General features: G+C 43.6%; 1 pseudogene; it reads right to left on the bottom strand.

Moving 5' to 3' along the window:
• Positions 1 to 294: 294 nt before the first annotated feature.
• LOC142841027 (importin-5 pseudogene) overlaps positions 295 to 22,946 on the bottom strand; it is a 40,423-nt pseudogene continuing 17,771 nt past the window's right edge.

Raw genomic sequence — 22,946 nt, 5'->3', positions numbered from 1 at the left:
TGCTTTCTGTGGAAACAAAAGCATAACCTTTCCGAAAAGCAACATATTTGCTGACATTCTTAAAATATATTACTTGGTTTAAATTAGCAGTTTCTATAATCTAATGTCTCTCAGCAGATATTACTTTTGTACATTAGCATCTAAAAATTCAAAGTCACCAAAGATGCCCTGTGTATTTCCCATCCTTACATAATTTATTCTTTTTATATTACTTTACTCTTTTTAAAAGACTTTATTATTTTTAAACTTTATTTTTCTATGACTATCTATAACCATTTTCTTCTTATTTATTTTACTTCTAAATTCATTTTTAAACACACACTGTCACCTGCTCAGTGATTTTTGTCAGCCTGAACCTGGTTTTACTTTGGCAGGTCTGTGGTCTCCTTTGACCAACTGAGCCAAATCTTAAGCTATGATAGTACTATTGCAAGGATCTGTTCAGCATATGATACACAGGCGACTGGCTCTGCCCTTCTCAATTCGTGAGAGCCTAGTCTCATATCTGCGGGTACCTGCCCCATGGCTGGGAATTTGGAGTGTCTGACTGAAGCAGAAGTTGTACCCAGTGCCTGCTGCTCAAGTGCTCAGCTATGCAGCAGGGCCTCTTAAAAGGGTTGTTCCTTTGTACACCAAGCCTATTCTAGAGACTGCTTTCTCAGACCCTATGTGGATATTCGAACATCCATGTTGGTCACCAAATGTAGACAGATTTTTCTTTGGGCTGCCAGCTCACAAAAAATAACAAAGAGACTTTTTTATCTTTTTTCTTTTTTTTTTCTTTTTTCTTTTTTTTTTCTTTTTTTTTCTTTTTTCTTTTTTTTTTCTTTTTTTTTTCTTTTTTCTTTTTTTGAGATAGGGTTTCTCTGTGTAGCTTTGATGCCTGATCTGGAACTAACTCTTGTAGACCAGGCTGGCCTTGAACTCAGAGATCTGCCTGCCTCTGCCTCAGGAGTGCTGGGATTAAAGGCATGTGCCATCACAGCCTGGTAACACAGAGACTTCTTAATTAAAGCTGGCCTTTTATCTTAGGCGTGTCTCTACTTGCTCTTATAAATTAAATTATCCTATTTATATTAATCTATGGGTTTTTTTTGATTTTTGAGACAGGGTTTCTCTGTGGCTTTGGAGCCTGTCCTGGAACTAGCTCTGTAGACCAGGCTGGTCTCGAACTCACAGAGATCCGCCTGCCTCTGCCTCCCAAGTGCTGGGATTAAAGGCATGGCAAACGTTTATTTGGAGTTAGTTTTCTGGCTTCTGGCAGGTGGTAGTAAGGCCGTCAGACAGAGTTCAGGAGCTCCTGTATGGCGGCCTGCTGCTCCGGACTGAGCTGTGCTATGCATTCATTCCACAATCCTCCAGAAGTCTGTACTTGGCGAACTATATTGGCCAGGCGCTTGGCACAGGGGTCTTCATGTTTAATGGCCTCATGCATTTCTCCTTCCGCAATTATACTGAATATTTTGGGTAGATTGGCATTGTTTGGGCCAAGAACAATTGGGTGATTACTTTCAATCAGGTCGCACAGATAACTGAAGGTCTGGACAGCTTCTGCTTTATCTTCGTGTAGTGGAAGCCAAGACAACCAGTGTGGTAAGACTTCTTCAACATTTACACAGTCAGGCTTGAAGTTCATGATTTTCCCCACCGCAGAGATGCAGTTCTCTGTAGCATTGATGTTTTCTTTGGTCTTAGCATCTGCAGACTGAATAACTCTTACAAGCAGAGGGAGTGCTTCTGTACAGAAAGGGCGGTAGTTGTCTCCACCGTATTGTGCCATGACCCCAAGGCCATATGCCGCAGCTTGCCTGACTTCTGGGCTGTTGTCACACACATACTGGAGCATTGGCCTTAAGAAATATTCTGCATACTTAAATGAGGCTGGACTACAGTGTTCTATGACATCATCGAAGATACACAGTCCCCACTGTCTGTCTGGCCATGGTCTGTGTGGACAAATCAGGTTGACAATGAATGGAAGCAGCTGTTCAAACCACGGCAACACCTTTTCCTTGTAGCTGCTGAATATCGAGTGTAAAATATCTGACACTTTGGTCAGAATATAGACATCATTATTATCCTCATCCTGTAGTGACTCCTCAACCTGCTCATCATAGTCTTCATCTTGTCTTTTAACTTGCCGCAATTCTTGATTTTTGAAATGTTCTTCAAGTTTGGCTTTCAATATACCTCCCAGCTCCTCAAAGTGCTCGTTGTTGAGACACCCGTCTCCCATGACTTCTATGCACTTCGCGAACGAGTGCATGATCTCCGAGAGCACATCTGCGTAAGGCTCCGTGCCAATAGCTTTGATGAGCCCATCGCACATGTAGTACCACATCTGCATGAGGTACTCGGGACCGCGGACTCGCGCACACTCCAGCAGAAAGGGCATGGACTCCGCGGCTGCCATTCGGACCCCATCGTGTAAGTAAAACTTGAGCAGAGGGACCATCAATTTGGCAACCTGTTCAGTGTACTCCACAAAACTTTCCTTTAACTCCTTAGCATAGCAAACCAACATCTGGCAAGCAGTTGACTTTTCTTCTAGTCCTGCAGTTTTAATACCAAAAATCTGCTGATTTCCGAGGTTCAAAAATTCCCACCCGTCATCAGTCATATTCTCCATGTCCTGGGTGTGGAGAAAGGTTACTCCAGGCTTCATGGAAGCGGTCTTCATCAGCGGCCCCATGACCATGGGAAGGTACTGCTGGAAATCTTTCCCAAGGATTTTGCACATTCTGGCCCATGCAGAGAACATGTAAGAGATCTGAGGGTCGTCATCTTCCATGTCACCAAAGTTTGTCTGGGTCTTCAGCAAGAGCTGCATCAAATCTGAAGCATCCGGCATGAACTTCTCCTTCCCCACAGCCAGGCCGATGAGGCTGACACACTCGATCGTCTTCCCCCTCAGGAGCCTCAGCTCCTTCTGGACTGCGTTCTCCACGATGTGCTTCAGGGATGGCATGAACAGGTCATAGTAGGGAATGAACTTCTCTTCTGCGGTATCTGCAACTGATGCGATGGACGTCACAACCTGCTCCAGGACTAACTTGGTGCCTTTCTGGATCAGCTCCTGAAGTTTGAGGACCATAATTGAATGCAGGTGCTTCACCAGGTTATCCAAGTACGGGATGAGCAGCGACTTGGGACAGTCTTCAGTGAAATTAATGAGAGCAGACGCCGCATGGGCCTGCACCCTTTGGTTGCCTTGATCTCCCATGGTTTGAAGCAAAGCTGCAATCACCTTCTCATGGAATTTCTTTTGAAAACCAGGTGCAAAATCCATAGCCATCTGACCCACAGCATTGCAGGCTGCATACTGGACTCTTGGGTGAGGATCCTGGAGAAAAAGCAAGACAAAGTTCACAATCTCATTCAGAATTCCCTCCATTTGCTCATGGCATCCTTCTCCGATGGCAGATAAGGCCATCAATCCTGCATGCCGGTACTTCCAGTCAGGGTTTTGAAGCATCTGCATAATGTGTTCCTTGATCATTGGCAAAACAAGATTTCCACCAAGTCCACAGGCCATCCGGTCCAAGGCACTCTCACCAGCAACTGCATTGCTATTGAAGTCATCATCTTCTAGCTCATCAGCATTTGCCCAGTCCTCGTCTTCTTCTAGATCAACCATCATGGCCAGCATCTGAGGAATAGTCTGTGCAATAATATTGGTATGCTTTCTTAACATGGCAGCTGCGGTCTCAGACAGGGTCACAATCACTTCGAGGGCAAGTTGGCGCTGCATATTGTAGAGGTTGGTGTCTCCACACAACTTCAGACTTAGCTGTAGAGTTGCTTCTAAATGAGGACGCAAATACTTCGGAACAGTGTTCGCTATCTCCACAAGAGACTTGAGGACTGAGTCGTCGTACTGGTAGCACGAGTCATTGACAGCCTGTAAGAACCCAGGTAGCAGGTCTGCAAAGTGTTTGAACAGAGCGACATTATGCTCGTTGGCTAGTATGAAGGCGGCTGTAGCTCTGGCCGACAATGTCCAGATCGAAGGATGCTCTTGATCTTGCATACACTGAACTAACATCTGCTTGATGACATCCAAATAGTGCTGCTGTTGGTTTCCAAAAATCCCAGGAAAGTTCCAAAATATGTAAAGGGCAGCTTCCCGGAGTCCCATGCTCTGTGAGCTGATGGAATCAAAGAGGAAGTTCAAACCCTCAGGCCACTGGTTGTTGCCATCCTCATCTATTAAATTCCTGGCCAACTCTGCAGCAATATCACAGAGTTTCTTCCTCATGCTAGATTCTGTCTCCATCTGAATAATCATTAGCAGTTCACTCTTGATGGCAGTCTGGACATCTGATGGCAGAGTTGGATAGACTTCATTTGAGGAAAAAAGACGCCTTAGGAGAACAGCAGCCACTTGTCTAGCCTCCTCAGCAGCTGTTGTATTTCTGATGGTTTGTAAGAGGAACATGATCTTGGTTTGGCCTGGGATATTCTCATAGGTTTCCTCCGCCTGTTTCCGGACCTCATTGTCAGGGCTGATTATGTTTCCCAGGAGCAGGTAGAACTGTTGCTGCTCTGCCTCGGCCGCCGCCATTGTGCTAGGCGTGAGAGAAAGAAGGAAGGCATTAATCTATGTTTTGTCAGGTGGTGTTAACCTCTCTTTCATCTTGCACCTCCTGTTTCTTCTCTGTGTGTAAGGCAACTCCACCCTTCTTGTTCCCAGAGCTTTCTCTTTTCCAAAGTTTCTGCTATACCCCCTGCCTTGCTATTGGCCATTTAGCTTTTTACTAAGCCAATCACAGTGACGCATCTTCACGCAGTGTGAAAGAATATTCCACAACAACACTCATTTTAAAACATCTTGTAACAGATCTTAAAAGGGCTTGGTTATGTTTTGGAAGCATCTTTGACCATTATGCTAAACCTTATATTTGAGCGGTATAGGCTGGGGATGTTGCTCAGTAGTAGAATGTTTGTGTAGCCTACCTAGTCTATGCACGAGGTCCTGGGTTTGATCCCCAGCACTGCAGAAGAAAGTGAATGTTATACTAAAAAAGCAGAAGGTATTTGGAAGGATGAACATCTGGAAATTTCTATACTTAATTCTATCACAAGAGCTTGTATAGGTTTTTGAATAGGCTTACAGTTTGAAATCAGAAACCCAAAAGAAGAGAATCACTACAAGAGCCTTTATTATCCTGAAAATGCAAAGATATTTCACCACTGAGGCTCTATATTAGGCCCACCTGATTCAACCTAAGGCAATCCTACTAAAGTCGAGTATCTTGGATCTAGGATGGCTCCTGTTGCTCTTGCCTTTGGCATCCCATCACAGAGGCCCTCATTCCAGTTAACACTTCCCCCAAACTCTGTTCCAGCCTTGCAGTTCTGAGAGAGCTCTGCCTGAGGGCCATTCCATTTGAATAGAGCCTTGACTGCCCTTTCTGACCCTCTCCCTGATTGCTGGAATTTGAGACAGGCCTTACTGCACTCTAACCCACATATCAGAACAGCTGCCCATGAAGTAGGCCCCAATTTCTGTGTATGTGCTCGGACTTGGTAATTTGATCCATTAGCTGCTGTTCCGGTCAGGCTGACACAAGACATTTCCTAAGACCAGTATTTTAAAATATGCGATCTTCAGATTGTCTTTCCTCTTAGTTTATTTCATGTTGCTATAAAAAAATACCCCAAGTTGAGTACTATATACAGAAAAGCTATTTAGCCCACTCCTTAAGGACCTAGAGCAACAATTCTCAACCTGCGGGTCAAAGCCCCTTTCGGGGTTGCATATCAAATATCAAGCATATCAGACACTTGCATTAGGATTCATAATAGTAGCAAAATTACAATCATGAAGTAGCAATAAAGTAATTGTATGGTTGGGGGTCAGCACAACACGAGAAACTGTATTAAAAGGCTGCAGCATTAGGAAGGTTGAGAACCACTGATCTAGAGCATGACATGGGCATATCTTGGCTCCAGTGAGAGCCTCACGTGGTGGCATCATGACGGTGGGAACATATCCAAGAGGAGCATATTAGATGGTAAATTAGACAAGAAGTGAGGTAGCTAAGCCAGCTTTATAGCAAATCATTCTCACTGGAAGTAATTCAGTTCTGGGATAAGCACATCAGTCCCCTGTGAGTGTGCTACTCTGTTCGCCAAGCTTCTAGCTCATGACCCCTTGAAGAACATGCTGAAATCCTCCCCTAACTACAAAACCTACAACAGAGTCACATGTAGTGCTGCTTTTATAGGATGGAGCCTTGGAGCGGGGCTTGGTTCAGTGGATAAAGGCACTTGCTACCAAGCCTAAAGAGCTCAGCTGGATCCTGTGTACCACATGATAGAAGAAGAGAACCAACATCCCCCTCCCGAGTCATTCTCTGACCTCCATACAAGATGTGCCATACACAGATATCCCAAAATGGAATTTTACATTTTTACATAAAAATGTAAAAACGAATTTAAAAAATAATTTACTTTAAAAATGAAATCTCAAGGTGATTTTTCAAAGACACTTCTCCAGCGCTGCAGTTTTCTGTCTGCCTTATTAGAAAGTACGTTTTTCTGCCTATATTATGTTTTGAGACCAAGCATCGATTCCTTATGCCAAGGAAGCTTTCGCTTCCATCAAAGCCAAACTTGAAGCCTCAGCCTGTTTTTCCAGCAGGCCTCTTCGGAGTTTGGCAATATTTAGCTTATCTTGACGCATATCGTGCTGAGAGAGATTTTAAATCATACACCAAGTGTTATCCTCAGTAGAACACTGATACCATTGAAGTGCCACCGGAGTCACCATCTGGTGGTCATGCTAGGGAATGACATATTTTGCTGAGAGGACAGAGAATTTTTTTAAGTCCTTTTAATATTTTCAAGGATTGACAAGAATAACAGCCTTTCGCTTGATCTTTCATTTGCTGACTTCTTATACCAGAAGAGACATCTAAGGAGTGTACTTTCATTTTGAAACCAGGAATGATTGCAATTAAATGACCAAAGAAAGTATTTCTTCAAAAGCCAAATAGTAAATGTTTTAGACCTTGTGAGCCATATGGTCTCTGTTGAATTGCTAAACATTGCTTCTGGGGGATTCAAGTCATATGTATACAACTAGGCATGGTGTTCTCAGGAAATCTTTGTTTATAGATGCTGACATTTTTATTTCATGTCCTTTTCACATGTCACAGAATGTTCATATTTGTTTCAACAGCTTGAAAATGTAAAGACTCAGGGGCTAAAGAGATAGCTCAGCAGTTAAGAGAGGATACTACTCCTACAGAGGACCTGAGTTCAATTACTAGTGCCCACAGAGGGAAGCTTATGATCTCCTGTTTAACTGCAGCTGCAGGAGAGATGCTATTCTCTTCTGGGCTCCACAGGCACTTCACTCCCATTCATATGCCTAAACACACACACACACACACACACACACACACACACACACACACACACACACACACACATTTACATAATTAAAATTTCGAAGCAATCATTTAAAAAATGTAAAAGCCCCTTCTCAGTTTATAGGACTTGAAAAGCAGACAGCAGATTGGAGGTGTCCTACAAGTCATTGTTGGTAGACCGTAGTCTTACCTAAATGAACTGCCCTCTTCATTGTCATCATTCAGGATGACTTCGGTAGAGGTGTACTGCTCTCTGAACCTGGTAACTTCTCTTTGCATCTCCGAAAAGCAACGTATAGTTACAAGTATGACCTGTCATCTGACTGAACAAAGTTGAACTCTATAGATCCATGACAAGGGTGACCCTGAAAGCAAATATGCTGAAGAAAGGAACCTTATAGAAGATAGTTCTAAAGAGGACCTCATGAAGTTTCCAAATCATAGAGGAAATCAAATGTCATGAATAATTACAAAGACCTAGAAATAATCAGAGTTGATCATTCAAGCAGAGAAGTTACCAAGGGAGTTAAATAATAGAGTACTCAGAGTGATTGAGGGAACTGTGAACTGAGAGATTTCAAAAGAGATCAAACTATGGAGCAGAAAGGGAAAGTGTCACGCTAAATAGAAGTGAAGAATCCAAACATAAACTGGATTTGAAATTATCATTTCGTACCTATTTAAATAATAAATAGTGGGAAGTAAACAAATTTCTATGAGCTCTGAGTAGTTACTCATTCTTGAGTGATATTGTTATTTTTCACTTTGATCCCATCTTTCCTGTCTGCCAACTCTCTACTAACAATGTCTTCTCTGTGTTAAGATTATTCCTTTGTAGGGTGACTTCTTGGGAACAAGGAGAGGTTAATTAGCATAAATAGGAAGGAATTGGGGGAGGAGATGAAAAAATACATAGTTTTCATGAATAAATTTGTCAAAGAATTAAAAAAAAGGATGGCTCCTTTGAAGGCTGAGGGAGTTGCTCAGTGGACAAAGTGCTTGCAGTACATGCATGAGGACCTGAGTTCAGATCCCCAGAATCTAAATAAAAGTCAGACAAGTAGCATGCATCTGTAATCCCAGCACTCCCATGGTGAGCTGCAAGGCAGAGGCAGAAGAATCTCCAGCAACTCATGGGCTAGCTAGCCTAGCATATGCAGTGGCATAAAAGAAGTTCTGCCTTAAATAGCTCAACACCCATAGCCATCAGAAAAATGCAAATTGAAACAACTCTAAGATTCCATCTTATACCTGTAAGAATTGCTAAGATAAAAAAAACATTGATGATAACTTATGCTGGAGAGTTTGTAGGGTAAAGGGAACTCTCCTTCATTGCTGGTGGGAATGCAAGCTGGTACAGCCCCCTTTGGATATCAGTATGGCAATTTCTCAGAAAATTAGGAAACAACCTTCCTCAAGACCCAGCAATACCACTTTTGGGTATATACCCAAAGAATGCTCAATCATACCACAAGGATATGTGCTCAACTATGTTTGTAGCAACATTATTTGTCATAGTCAGAACTTGGAATTAACCTAAATGCCCCTCAGCCAAAGAATGGATGAAGATGTACATTTACACAATGGAGTACTACACAGCAGAAAAAAAATAATGACATCTTGAAATTTGCCGGCAAATGGATGGATCTAGAAAACATCACATTGAGTGAGGTAACTTAGACCCAGAAAGACAAATATCATATATACTCACTCATAAGTGGTTTTTAGACAAAAAGCAAAGAAAAACCAGCCTACAATTCACTATCCTAGACAACGAGGAGCTTATGAGAGACATACATAGATCTAATCTACATGGGAAGTAGAAAAAGACAAGATTTCCTGAGTAAATTGGGTGAGGGTAAATGGGGTAAGGAGAGGAAAGGAAGGGAGCAGAGAAAAATGTATAGCTCAATTAAAATCAAAAATTAAAAAGAAAAGAAGTCCTGCCTTAAATGAGGTAGAAGTCAGTGACAAACACACAGAGTGAGAGAGAGAGTTTAAAAAATAATTATTACTTTGTAAAAGAGAAATCAAATACTAATGAGAAAACATAAATTTATACTATATTAGTATACTATTAGCTGATAATTGGGACATGGGTTTGTGTCAAAGGAGAACTAATATGACCTTAATAAAGTGCATTATTGAACTTTCAAAGTAATATTCAGTAGCTTTGGTAGCCTTAGACTGCTTCCTGCTCTTACTACTTTTGAATGTCATCTCCTTTAAAGTTAAGTCCTAGGAAACATAATTTCTGTGGTGGTTTGAAAGAAAATGGCTCCCAGAGGGAATGGCACTTTTAGGAAGTGTGGCCTTGTTGGAGTAGGTGTGACCTTATTGGAGAAAGTGCGTCACTGTGGAGGCAGGCTTTGAGGTCTCACGTATGCCCAAGCCATGCCCAGTGAGACAGTTCCCTTCCTGTTCCTTGCGCAAGCTGTAGGGTTTTAGTAGCGCTCTAGCACCATGTCTGTGTGCAGGGTTTTAGTAGCACTCTAGCACCATGTCTGTGTGCAGGGTTTTAGTAGCACTCTAGCACCATGTCTGTGTGCAGGGTTTTAGTAGCGCTCTAGCACCATGTCTGTCTGTAGGGTTTTAGTAGCGCTCTAGCACCATGTCTGTCTGCAGGGTTTTAGTAGCGCTCTAGCACCATGTCTGTGTGCAGGGTTTTAGTAGCACTCTAGCACCATGTCTGTGTGCAGGGTTTTAGTAGCGCTCTAGCACCATGTCTGTCTGCAGGGTTTTAGTAGCGCTCTAGCACCATGTCTGTGTGCAGGGTTTTAGTAGCGCTCTAGCACCATGTCTGTGTGCAGGGTTTTAGTAGCGCTCTAGCACCATGTCTGTCTGCAGCCACCGTGTTGCACCGTGATGATAAGAGGCTGAACATCTGAACTTTAAGCCACCCAATTACATGCGTTTCCTTTATAAGAGTGCCCCTCACCCCTTGCTACCTGTGGCAGGCCAGAAAACTGACCGAATACCTCACCTGCTGCACGGCTAGGGAGATCAGGCCACGTACCTTGCCTGGGAAGGACAGTGGAACTGACCCTGTTGACAGGGGCACAGAGGAGTTGTCCTGAGAAAATGAGCGTGGAAGATCCAGCCCCACCCCCCATCTGCCAGACAGTGGTGTGGGCCAGGGGAGATGTCTTCCACCACTACCGCCTGCCTTTCACTACGTGTGGTATGTAGGAGAGCTGACCCCGAGATCATGAGAACCAGTGAGCTGCCCAGCATCTCACTGGCTGCAGCACTCAGAAAAGCAAGCCCTACACCTCACCTGAACATCATAGCAATGCTGACCCTGGCAAGTGCACAGGTGAGCAGCCCCAACGGTGTGAGGGTAGGAAAGCTGGTTCCACTACTCATATGTCGTGTGGTAGGGTGGGCAAGGGAGAAATGCCCCCCTACTCTTCACCCCCACCACCCGCATCAGGCAGGAGAGCAGGCCCCTGGGTCATGAGAATTGGAGAGCTGGTACTGCCCTTCACCAGCTGCAGTGTACGTGTACTATGGTCCTATAGTGCCTGCACTAGGCACAGGAAAACAAGTTGTTTGGCTCAGAGCCGCTGCAAGCATAGGAAAACAAGTTGTTTACAGGAAATTCAGGGTCTGCGGGCCTGCAGTCCCCAACACTGCAGCACTCAGGGGAGGAGGCCCTACACCTCACCTGGGCAGTACAGTCCTGCTGACTCTGCTGGCGGGCTGCAGGCGAGCCTGCCCTGAGGTCGTAAGACTGGGGGAACTGGCCCAGAACCCCTTGTCTGCCATGTGGTGACAAGGGTGAGGGAAAGATGTCCTCCCCTTCCCCAGGAGCCACCAGCATCAGCTCTCTGGAGAGCTTGGGCCTGCACCCCACTTGTGCAGTACAGAAGAGCTGACTGTGTCCATGGGGATGCAGGTGAGCTGGCCCCAAGGAATGAGCTGAGAGATGAACGCGAGAGATCTGGCCTCGCCTTTTATCTGCCACAGTGACGTGAGCAAGGGGGAGATGCTCTCAGCATACACACACCTTACTGCCTGTGGCAGGTGGGAGAGCGGGCCCTGAGGTCATAAGAGCAAGAAAGCTGGCCCTACCTCTCCTCAGCTGCAGCACTCAAGAAAGACAACGACCCTGTATCTCACCTGAGCAATACAGCAATGCTGGCCCTGTCGGTGGGTACAAGGGTGAGTGGCCCTGAGGGTGTGAGGGTAGGAGAGCTGAATGGCCCCTGTTCCTCTCTGCTGGGCAACACAGTAGAGTGGCCCTGGTGGCATAGGTGTAGGTGAGCCTGCCCCCAGGGCATGAGAGCCTGAAAAACTGGCCCTGCCGCTTGCTGCTCACTGCAGAGGGTGAGCTACCTGGAGGGTGCTCACTAGAGCTGACTGACCCTGGTGTTGAGGATGAGAGAGAGCTGGTGGGCTGACCAACCCAACAACCACCCAGGACCAAAACCAGGGCTATGAGTTGGCCTATCCCAACATCTACCTCTATCTAAGAACTGTTGGAGCACATGAAGGGGCCAGTCCTGCAGTCCCAAAATTGCAGGATCTCCACGACACAGGACAACAGCAGAATTTCCAAGAGGAGTCCCAGTAAGGGTCCAGTGTTGATAGTGTAGCAGAAACCAGAGGCCTCGAACCAGAACAATGACTCTCTGCAATGAACACTTGCAAGTAAAGGCGTATGGACCCAAGGCTCGCTGTGTCGCACTACAGCTTCCGCGATGAGATGTTTCTTTTCTTTTAAATTTTACTTGTTTTATTTTAGGGGGAAGTTGCCAGGGCAAAGGGTGGATACGAAGGGACAGGGAGATGAGTGGGATCGGGATGCATGATGTGAAATCCACAAAGAATCAATACAAAGTTTTAAAAAGGCAAAACAAATCCCAAGCAATCAAACAAAACTGCCAACACAATTACATATCTGTGAATAAAGTTAGTTTGTTCCACTCTTTAAAAAAAAAAAAAGGCTGCCATGGACGTGGTGTCTCTTCACAGACATAGAAACCCTAAAATGGTCTCTGTTCTTATAGGTCAATCAGCAGAGGCCAAGAGAAACCAGCCAGTCCCTTCCACTTGTTTTTATCTGCACTTAGCTTCTCCTCTACTGTTGGAAAACAGTCCAAGAATAGAGTCTTGCGAGGAAATTTCTTAGTGCTTGCGAAAAAACCCGAAGAAACCAAAACAATAGTCTTGTGACCTCAGTTTCTTCAAAAATGCAGAACTGGTCTTGGATTGTGCTTCCATGCCTGTCCCGGGTGCAGCAGATAGGAGTGAGTTAGTTTACTTTAGATTCTTCATTACAACTGGCTTTTGTTATTGGTTAATATGCTTCTATGGAAAAACATGTTCCGGCCACATGCAGTGTGCCCAGCACATGCAGCTGATCCCTGCGATGGGACACTTTACTCAACTGACCCTTTGAACCCTCAGTGTATAAACCGTCTGATGTTCTGAAAAAGGTCACTCTTGCATGTGACCTTCGCGTCTAGCTCATTTATCAACTGCGTTCTGCCAAGCCCCACCGCCTTTAGAGCAGTAAACACCCTATTACTGTCCTCTTCTCTGAAGATAGGGCCCTGTTACTTGTGGATGTGTGTGTTCATGCGCATGCATGCAAGTATGCGTGTGGAGAGCAATGCACACATAGTCTTCAGGAATGCTGTCTACCTGTTTTGAAACCGAGTCTGTCATCAGCCTAGAGCACATGGTTAGGCGAGTCTGGCTATCCAGGGATCCCTAGGGATCCCATATCTTCTCATTTCCAACACTGAGATTACAAATGCAATCACCATGCTTGATACTTTTCTTTAGGGAATAAGGTAATATCTTCTGGAGCCAAATATAAGTGACCATAGCTTAGAAACATGGATTTAGGCCACCCCAAGTAGTATGTTCCAATATGGTAAAAAATTTCCCAAGTTTTATAGTAAGAAAGTCAAAAGCCAAGTACTTTTAAAATTCACTGGTAGAAACATGGAGTTCCTGGGTTACAGAAAAGAGGGGAAACCTTGGTGTGGGCTTCAGATGCTATCTACTGGCATTTTTAGCCTTTGGGTTGGTAGAAGCTAGCGGTTTGTTAGTACTTGCAAAAGGAATTCACCTGATAGTCACAAGGCTGTCAGGTCAAACACAGAGACAGACAATGAATGGCTGTTGAGGAGGATAAAGATAACCCAAGATAATGTTGCTCGGGACGTGGAATATTCCAGCTCTCTGTCATCTGTCAGCCTTGTAGAATCTTTAACATAGGTGACGGCCTTTTCGAAAGTCAGGATTTCAGTTCAAAGTCCCCTCTCTGGAAAATGGCTTTTGCTCTCTTGAAGCAAATGTCAATAAATTCTCTCTCTCTTTGTTTTTTTTGTTTTTTTTTGTTTTCTGGGGTGGTTTGAAGGAGAAATGTCTCATAATCGCTCATGTATGCGAACACATGGCTTCCAATCAGAGGCACTGCTTGGCAAAGTCCAGGAAACTTTAGGATACTTGCTGAAGAAGTTCTGTCACTAGGGACAAGCTTTGAAAATTCATAGCCCCATACACCCTTGTTCATCTCCCTGCACCCGTCACATTGCTCTGAGTACAAGTTATCTGATATTTCTGCCTCCTGAGTTATGCTGGCCTCGCACGCCAGCTGCTGTGCCTCCTCTGCCATCTTGGATTCTATCCATTGAGAACAGTAAGGCAGAATTAACACCTTTCTGCTCTAGGGTGCTTTTGGAATGACAATTTATCATAGCAATAGAGAAGTAATTAATACATTTGGCAAACTCTTGGCACTGGCATGCCACTAGGCATTCATATACGGTTTTCTACTTTATGTCTCTCATGGCCACTTTTTCCTCCAGTGCTTGTAGCTGTGGCAGCTGGATGAATGATTCAGAAGCAGCTGAGAGCCTCTGGCTAGAGCATCATCCTAGTGTGGCCTGAAGGCTGTCTGGGCTGTGACGTGCTGATGCTCATATGTGAACAAACTAAGGAGCTACTTTCTACATCGTGAAGAAGGTATTACCTTCCATTCACAACTCTAAGTCTCCGGCCTAGGCAACTGTTGGGGAAGACAAATAGCTCAAGATAAATCAGCTCAGGACTTGGAATATTCCAGCTCACCATAATCAAACGATCTAGCCAGACAGTCTTGTAGGAAAAAGAGGATGGCTTGCCATCGACTCTCAGGGTAATACACTTTTTGGGGGGATCCTCTTGTCTCAATGTGTGGCCTACTGAATATTTTCTTTTTTTAAAAAAATATTTATTTATTTATTTATTATGTATACAATATTCTGTCTGTGTGTATGTCTGCAGGCCAGAAGAGGGCACCAGACCTCATTACAGATGGTTGTGAGCCGCCATGTGGTTGCCGGGAATTGAACTCAGGACCTTTGTAAGAGCAGGCAATGCTCTTAACCACTGAGCCATCTCTCCAGCCCCCTGAACATTTTCTTAGGAAACTATGTATGGTTTGTTACATATGATAAGAGGTCCTCCTTCTTTCCTAGCGACACTTTATCAATCCCTGTCCCCAAAGGCATCTGAAAGGATAAATGGCGGCACTGAGTCATCATTGTCTTCTTGTTCCTTCCAACTTACAAACTAAAGTATGAATTTCTCAATGATGAACTGGGATCATCAGGTAAAGAATATGGGGGCTTGAATGTATCGAACATGGACCTTTAAATGAGCACCATAAGAAGTTCGAAATAAAACAGGAACAAAGAAATGAATCATCAAATTCAGATATTAAAGAATGTCAGAGGCTATGCATATACATTCATGAACGCGGAGGCATCTGTTGTGTGATAGACCTTTTCTGAGGAGGTGCAACACACACATCTACTCCCAGGCACACACACAACAGACCTGAGTAATGATGGTACCAGTGTCTGATTTGGTGAACCAATGGGATTGTCATTGGGGTTAGTAACAGGGAGTATGGCTGAGGGATTACTTACAAGGTGCGGGGATAACTCAAAGTTAGCTGTATCACCAAAAAGTCTGTCACAACACAGGTGAGGACTCCTCAAACAGCTCTTTATACATAAGTGTGCAGGCAGCTCCAGGGCCCACCAGAAACTGTTTACTCCAGTTTACTTTGTAGACAGGGGCCTTCAAGAACTTCCAAGCTGCTGCTCTTCCTGCATACGTGACCTTTTGTTTGCTGCTTGTTTATCACCTGAGGCTCCTGAGAACTTCCCCTCTTTCCTGCAGCAAATGATTCAATTTGGAGGGAATGTTGCAATTTTGATGAACATGCCCTATATCAGTGTCTCTAAAAGCAAATAAAAAAATAAATTTTAGAGGAAACTAAGATTCTGCTGCACAGCGAAGGAGAATCTCCACAGCATGGAGATTCTAAAGAACAAAATATATAGAAACAATTCACCTGATAGAAAGCTCACATGCAAAACACACACGGAACTCAACTCAATATCAAGGAAACAACACAATTCGTATGTGGGCAAAGGATCTGCACAGATGTTTTTCTTTTTGAGGTGGGCAAGAACAAGGTTGAGATAGGGTTTCTTTATGTAACCCTGGTTGTCTTGTCTTGGAACTTGCTATATAGACCAGACTGTCCTAGAACTCACAGATCTCTGCCTGCCTCTGCCTCCTCTGGGACTAAAAAGGTACACCATTAAACCTGGTAAGAGATTGCTCAAATAAGACAAATGACTGACCATTCAGCAGGTATATGAAGAAAACCCCCAGTGCTGCTAACTGTCAGGCAAATTAAAACCATAATGAGGTATCACTTCACACCTGTTTGGATGGCTATTCTCAAAGATGAAAGATAAGTGTCGATGATGAAGTAGATAAAAGGAGACCTGTGTACTCTGCTGGAAGAAGTGTAAATCAATAGAACAATTATGCCGAACTGTACAGATCCTCCAAACAAAAACTAACAAGAGCAATCAGATGACCCATCAAATCCCATCCAAAGGCCTTGAAGTCAGCATGGTAAAGAAGCAACTGCACTCCCATCTTCACTAAAGCGTCAGTCACGGTACGATAGCTATCCAATCAAACAAAGTGTCGTCAACTGCTGAGTGGATAAGTACAACTTCTACATATGTACATCATCACATATACACATACGATGCAGTCTTACAAAGAAAAATAAAGAGAAAAACTCCTGTTAGAAGCAACAGCATAAATAACCTTGGAAGAAACAATGCTAAACGCAAAGGGTCAAGCACAGAAAATCAAAAAGCGTATGACCTTGGTCATACATGAGAGCCACAAAAGCTGAACTCTTGCTGGTGTACTGTATTTTTGCTCTCAGAGCGCAACTTGAATGCTTTGAATGGGTGGATATTCACAATGTGTGGCAAAGGACCATATTATTTCAATTACCTAAAGTGCAGTGAGCGCTATAGATTCACACACAGGAACCAGAAGTACATGAACAGCTGAATTAATTTTGACAGTGGCATCTTTGAACTTTGTGAGTTTTGTTTCTTGTAATGCACATGTGTCTTAATTATTTCCCATTGTTGGGATAGAGTACGCAGACAAAAAGCAGGTTTTTGGAAGGGTTTCACGTGGCTTATACTTCTGGAGGGATAGAGTCGGTCCATCAAGGCAGGGAAAGCAGGGCAGCAGGCAGGGATGATGTGTCGGGGGCGGGACTCATTACACTTCTTTTGCATAGAGGAAGCAGAAAGAGAGAAGAGGAAGTGGAGCCAGGCTCTAAAACCTCAAAATGCCCCCACACACACACCATGTAAACACTTCTTTCAGGAAAATTCACCTCCTAAAGGTTCCACAACCTTGCCAAACGCCACCACCAACTAAGGACCAGGTGTGCAAATACATGAATCTATGAGGGTCATTTTATTCAAACCATCAGATGTGTTAAATTAAAAATGTAGTCTTTCCTTTTTTAAAGTTACACTGAGGTTAGGGATCTAGCTCAGAGGTTGAATGCTCCCATAGCATGCACAAAGCCCTAGGTTTGGCCCCTAACCCTATTCAAGGGCACCTTTTGCTACACAATGAGTCTGAAGCTAACCTTGGCTATAAAGATAATGTCTCAAAAAAAAAACCCTCATAATGGGGCTAGAAAGATGGCTCAGCAAATAAAGGCTCTTGCCACCAAGACTGACAACCTGAATGTGGTTCCTCAGAACCCACATGGAAAGAAAAACTGACTCCTGAGAGATGAATTCTGACCTCCACACACACGTCATGGTTCATGAACCCACATTCCTATGTGCACAGATAAATATAGGTAGAAATATTAAGATGAAATAAATAAGTAGTTGTAGCAACAGTAATAGGGAGTAGAGTGTTGAATGACTTAGGGCACTGCCTTTTTACAAGTAAGTCTGACTTTTAAGGAAAATGGAAACTAAAGACGCTTTCTCTGTTGTCTACTCTCAGAATTCCTTTCTCTGGCTTCTCTTGGGCTCCCAGGCCATCCAAGGTTAATTAATCAGTGAGCAGGTAGCAGAGTGAGCTGCTTAAGGAAGATCCTGAAATAAAATATCCATGTCACAATAGGAGACAAAACGTCAGGGAGAAGAATCAGTAACTGGAAATGACAGGACATTGGGTTCACAGTGAAGTCCCATGAACCTACCTCAATACACTCTGTCTAGACAACATTTCCCTTTTCCTAGAAATCAGTCATTTATGGCTGAACTGATTTGATTTTTAGTGCACCGCTAGGGATATCCATTAGAAGAATTACTTTCTTTTCTGAGTTATATATCAGAAAGTCATAGAAAATAAGCAACCAGACATTTTTAATTCTTTAAATTCTTTCTTCCCAATTACCTTCCTCAATCTCTAATTAAAGCCACTTTCTTTTTCTCTAAAAGAAAATGACCTCTAAACGACTAGCCAGCATGTGCAGAGACAAACATCTGGAAGCCAGATTGGAACTCATGTTTTTTAATGGGCTCTGCTGCAGAAAACATCAGACTTGTCCATTTGAAGGGAATTGAGCAGAAGACCCACAAAAAACAACATGAAGGCTAGAGAAACTGAAATTCTAGCAAGGTTAAAAGTGTTGTTTTCTGTCATTTGCTTCTTGTATTTCCCTGATCTCCTATGTCCCTCTCTTCCGTGGTCCACATTTCAGCTTAGAGCATCCTATTGTAATTTAGTGATAATTAATGCTTGAAGCCACGACTGACACCTTTCTTCAAATAGTTATATAGAATAGTTTCACCTTATGACTCCCTCCTGTGTGTACATCAAATAGTTATATAGAATAGTTTCACCTTATGACTCCCCTCCTGTGTGTACATCAAGATATGATGCCTTAGACTAGGTATGTGTGACGTTGGGGGCTGGACAGCTTTCTTTTGAGGTGCCTGTCTTGTACCCTGCATTTAGAACATTTCTTGGTACCCATCATCTCCACTCTGGGATGCCAGAACAATAACCCCTCCAAAAAATTTTCTCCAGGCATTGCTATATTTTCCAGCCCAAACCTGCCTATTTATTTATGTCTACTGATTTATAACATTTCTTAGTACTCTAGGTTTATCATGACTATGATTAATTAAAATATAGAACTTTTTTCTAAAAGTCTTGAGCTGGATACTTTCATTCATAAGTTATAACTAGTTTCATATTATTTTTAATGTTCTTAACATTCTTCTAGTCATGCCAATACCTAGTTCTTAATGAAATTAAGGTGTTGTCATATAAATGTCATGGCACTGCCTAGTTTGAACCCATGAATGACTGGGCATTGTTTCCATCACCATTTCTTCTGTCGTCAATCCAGTGTACCAAGCCTATGGCACAATCACAATTGCAGCATCCGCATTTCCTCCCTTGTTGTTTGAAAGTAACCCCATCTTCTATCTATTTTCCATTCTGCTTCATTCTCAACTTTTTGTTTTGTTCTCTAGCCAATCTCTTTTTTTTCCCAGGGTTTCATCAAGAATCCCTGCTGTCTTTGGTTTAAGCAGCCTGTTAAATGGAACAGTATCAAAGGCTTTCTGAAAATTGAGATTATCCATGTTGCATGCATTACCATTCTCCAACATGTCTGTAAGCTGCTCCAAAGTATACAAAAGAACCAGTGAAGTTAGATAGATAGCATCTTTCTGCAGAAACCCCCCTTGCCCTTATACTTTCTTAAGCCAAAAGACCATTCTGAATGGGAGAGATACTTGTTGAGTGTGTTTTTAATGCATTCCAAATATTTACATGTTTGGCATCCTGTCGATCCCCATCTGGCAGGCTGATAAAATTGTTCTTCTGGAAACCGTGGAGATTTGTAGCCATAGCTTGTGTCCTCTCCAGATACTGTTGGCTTTGGCTAGTTCAGAGTTAACTACCATTTATCTGAACCCTTACAACAGCTTGTACACAGTATCTACCTGATCTTTACGAGCTCTGAATGCAGTAGGAGGAATTTGTTTTTTCCCCTTCCAGATAAGGGAAAAGGGTCTCGAAGGCTGGGGTCAGAAAATGAGTGGCACACTCAAATTTCAATTCAGATGTTCTGACTTCTACTTTGGTCTCCCTCCTCCACAGCAATAGGAAGAACAAAGAGTCTTGAGCCCAAGGCCAGAGTTTATCATTAACTAACACCACCCTCACTGCTCAAACTGTGGGCCTTTATTAGCAACTGCAGTAACACCTGTCTTAGTTACTTTTCTGTTGCAAGAAAACTCCATGACCAAGGCAACTTACAGAAGATGGGGTTTGTTTGGTCTCGTCCAGAGGGATAGAAGTCTGTAACGGCAGAGTGGTATGGCGTCAGGCATCGTGGCTAGAGCAGAAACCTGAGAGCTCACTAATAGCTATAAGCTAGAAGCAGAGAGAGAAATGAGCAAGGCGGGAAGTACCTTAAACTCTCAAAGCAGGCTCCCGCTGACATACTTACTTCAGCAAGGCTACAACTCCTAAGCCTCCCACACAGGGCTACCAGCCGGGTAACACATGTTCAAATGTCTAAGACTGTGGAGACATTCTCTTTCAAACCAGCACAACACCCATGTCCTTGTTAGAAATGTAGCATCCCGAGGCCTTCCCAAAATATGATGCCTCAGAACTGCATTTCAACAAGACCACTGGCCATCCCTACATAGAGTACATTGAGAAGCCCTGCAGTTAGGTTATGTTCACATGGAAAAAGGATTGTCCAATTGGTTTCTATGCTACGCCCTCATCCTTTTGCCTCTGTTGACCCTTCTCCACTGTAGCACAGCCTGATCAGGTATCTCTTTGACATTCTTCCTCATATTGTAGGCCCAAAAGGACGGAATATAAATTTCAACTTATTTACCAACACTGATGAATCCCAGTTTGTTTCTCTATGGCTTTGTATTGAGGATTATGAGGCTCTCTTTGACCTATGCTTTTAAGAGTCTGATGTTGACCATGACTTAGGAGGAAAAAGAAAAAGTACTCATGCCCCAGGATACCATTTTTATTCCAGAGATTCCTTTCCTGTCTCAGCATCTACACTATTTTGATACCAACATTAAGTAAACAACTACATAGAAAATTTGATGAGACAATTCTGGTAGATACTTGATCTGTACTAAAGAAAAATGTATAGTTCTGAAGTAACTATATATTGCGATAAGGCTCTTTAATTCTTTGTGAGGGGCTGGGGAGATAGTTCAACAGGTAAATGTGCCTGCCATGTGTCTTAGTTAGGGTTTCTATTGCTGTGAAGAGACACCATGGGGGCTGGAGAGATGGCTCAGAGGTTGAGAGCATTGCCCGCTCTTCCAAAGGTCCTGAGTTCAATTCCCAGCAACCACATGGTGGCTCACAACCATCTGTAATGGGGTCTGGTGCCCTCTTCTGGCCTGTAGGCATACAAACAGACAGAATATTGTATACATAATAAAAAAAAAAGAGACACCATGATCATGGCAACTCTTATAAAGGAAAACATTTAATTAGGGTTGGCTTACAGTTTCAGAGGTTTAGTCCATTATCATCATGTGAGAGGCATAGCAGTGTGAAGGCAGACATGTGCTAGAGGAGTTGAAAGCTCTACATCTTAACACACTTCCTCCAACAAGGCCACACCTACTCCACCAAGACCACACCTCCTACAAGTGCCACTCTCTGTGGGCCAAGCATTCAAACACATGAGTCAATTGGGGGCCAAATCACCGCACTGATACCACTGCACCCATGTCTTAGTTAGAGGTTCTCTTGCTGCACCTAAACACCGTATCCAGAAAGCAAGTTGGGGAGGGGGGGCGTTATTTGACTTACACTTCCACATTACCACTCATCATTGAAGAAAGTCAGGAAAGGGACTCAAGCAGGGCAGGATCCTGGAGGCAGGAGCTGAGGCAGAAGTCATAGAGGGGTGCTGCTTACTGGCTTGCTTCCCCCTAACTTGCTCAGCCTGCTTTCTTATAGAACCCAGGACCACCATCCTCCACCATGTACTGGGCCCTCCCCCTCATTGATCACTAATTGAGAAAATGTCTTACAGCTGGATCTCATGGCGGCATTTCCTCAACTGAGATTGCTTCTCTCTGATGGCTCTAGAATTGAGTCATGTTGACACACAAAACTAGCCAGTGTACCATGTAAGACTTAAAACTCCACTTCCAACCTCCAAACCCAGTAATCCCAGCACTTTTTTTAATATTTATTTATTCATTATGTATACAATAATCAGTCTGCATGTATGCCTGCAGGCCAGAAGAGGGTACAAGACCTCATTACAGATGGTTGAGAGCCACCATGTGGTTGCTGGGAATTGAACTCAGGACCTTTGGAAGAGCAGGCAAAGTTCTTAACTGCTGAGCCATCTCTCCAGCCCTAATCCCAGCACTTTTATGGCAAAATCGAAAGTAGAGATATGTGTATCAGCCTAAAACCCATGGTCCAGCTAGCTTGGAGTAGGCAACAAAGCAGCAGAAGCAAACGACAAAGACCACACCTCAGTAAGGTGAAATACAAGAACCAACACTCAAAACTTGCCCTCTGGCCTCAACACCTGTAATGTGGTAAGTGTGTGTGTGTGTGTGTGTGTGTGTGTGTGTGTGTGTGCGCGCGCGCGCGCACATACATACACAATCAATTAATAAATTAAAAAATTTAAGATGAAGCCGGGCGATGGTGGCGCACGCCTTTAATCCCAGCACTCAGGAGGCAGAGGCAGGCGGATCTCTGTGACTTCGAGACTAGCCTGGTCTACAGAGCTAGTTCCAGGACAGGCTCCAAAGCCACAGAGAAACCCTGTCTCAAAAAACAAAAAAAAAATTAAGATGATTAAGGCAGAAATTATTTGAAAATGAGACTGAATCAGAGTTTTGACTCATCGGGCTCATCATCATCACAAGAAACCTACAACCACAATAAGCTAGCGGCCACATAAGTCTCGAACTTTCTTAAACTTGCAGAATTAGCAGCAAAGGGTTCCTTGCATGAGATTGGATAAGTTCCTGTTGTCCACCGACACCACAAAGAGAAGCAAGATCCACTTAGAGGGACTAACGTGGACAGCGAGATAGATATGTGTGACAGCGGCTCCATTTCCAGAGCAGCCCGACCACAGGTTGGGCGGCAATTCAGACACAGGTGTCAAAGGTAATGGCATGGCACACAGCATTGACCTACTGCAATGAGGGCTCTACCTTTCAGATAGCG

The sequence above is a fragment of the Microtus pennsylvanicus genome, chromosome X, assembly GCF_037038515.1.
Source record: "Microtus pennsylvanicus isolate mMicPen1 chromosome X, mMicPen1.hap1, whole genome shotgun sequence".
NCBI lineage: Eukaryota > Metazoa > Chordata > Mammalia > Rodentia > Cricetidae > Microtus > Microtus pennsylvanicus.
The sequence above is the reverse complement of the archived record's forward strand: the minus strand, read 5'-3'. Positions and strand labels throughout refer to the sequence as shown.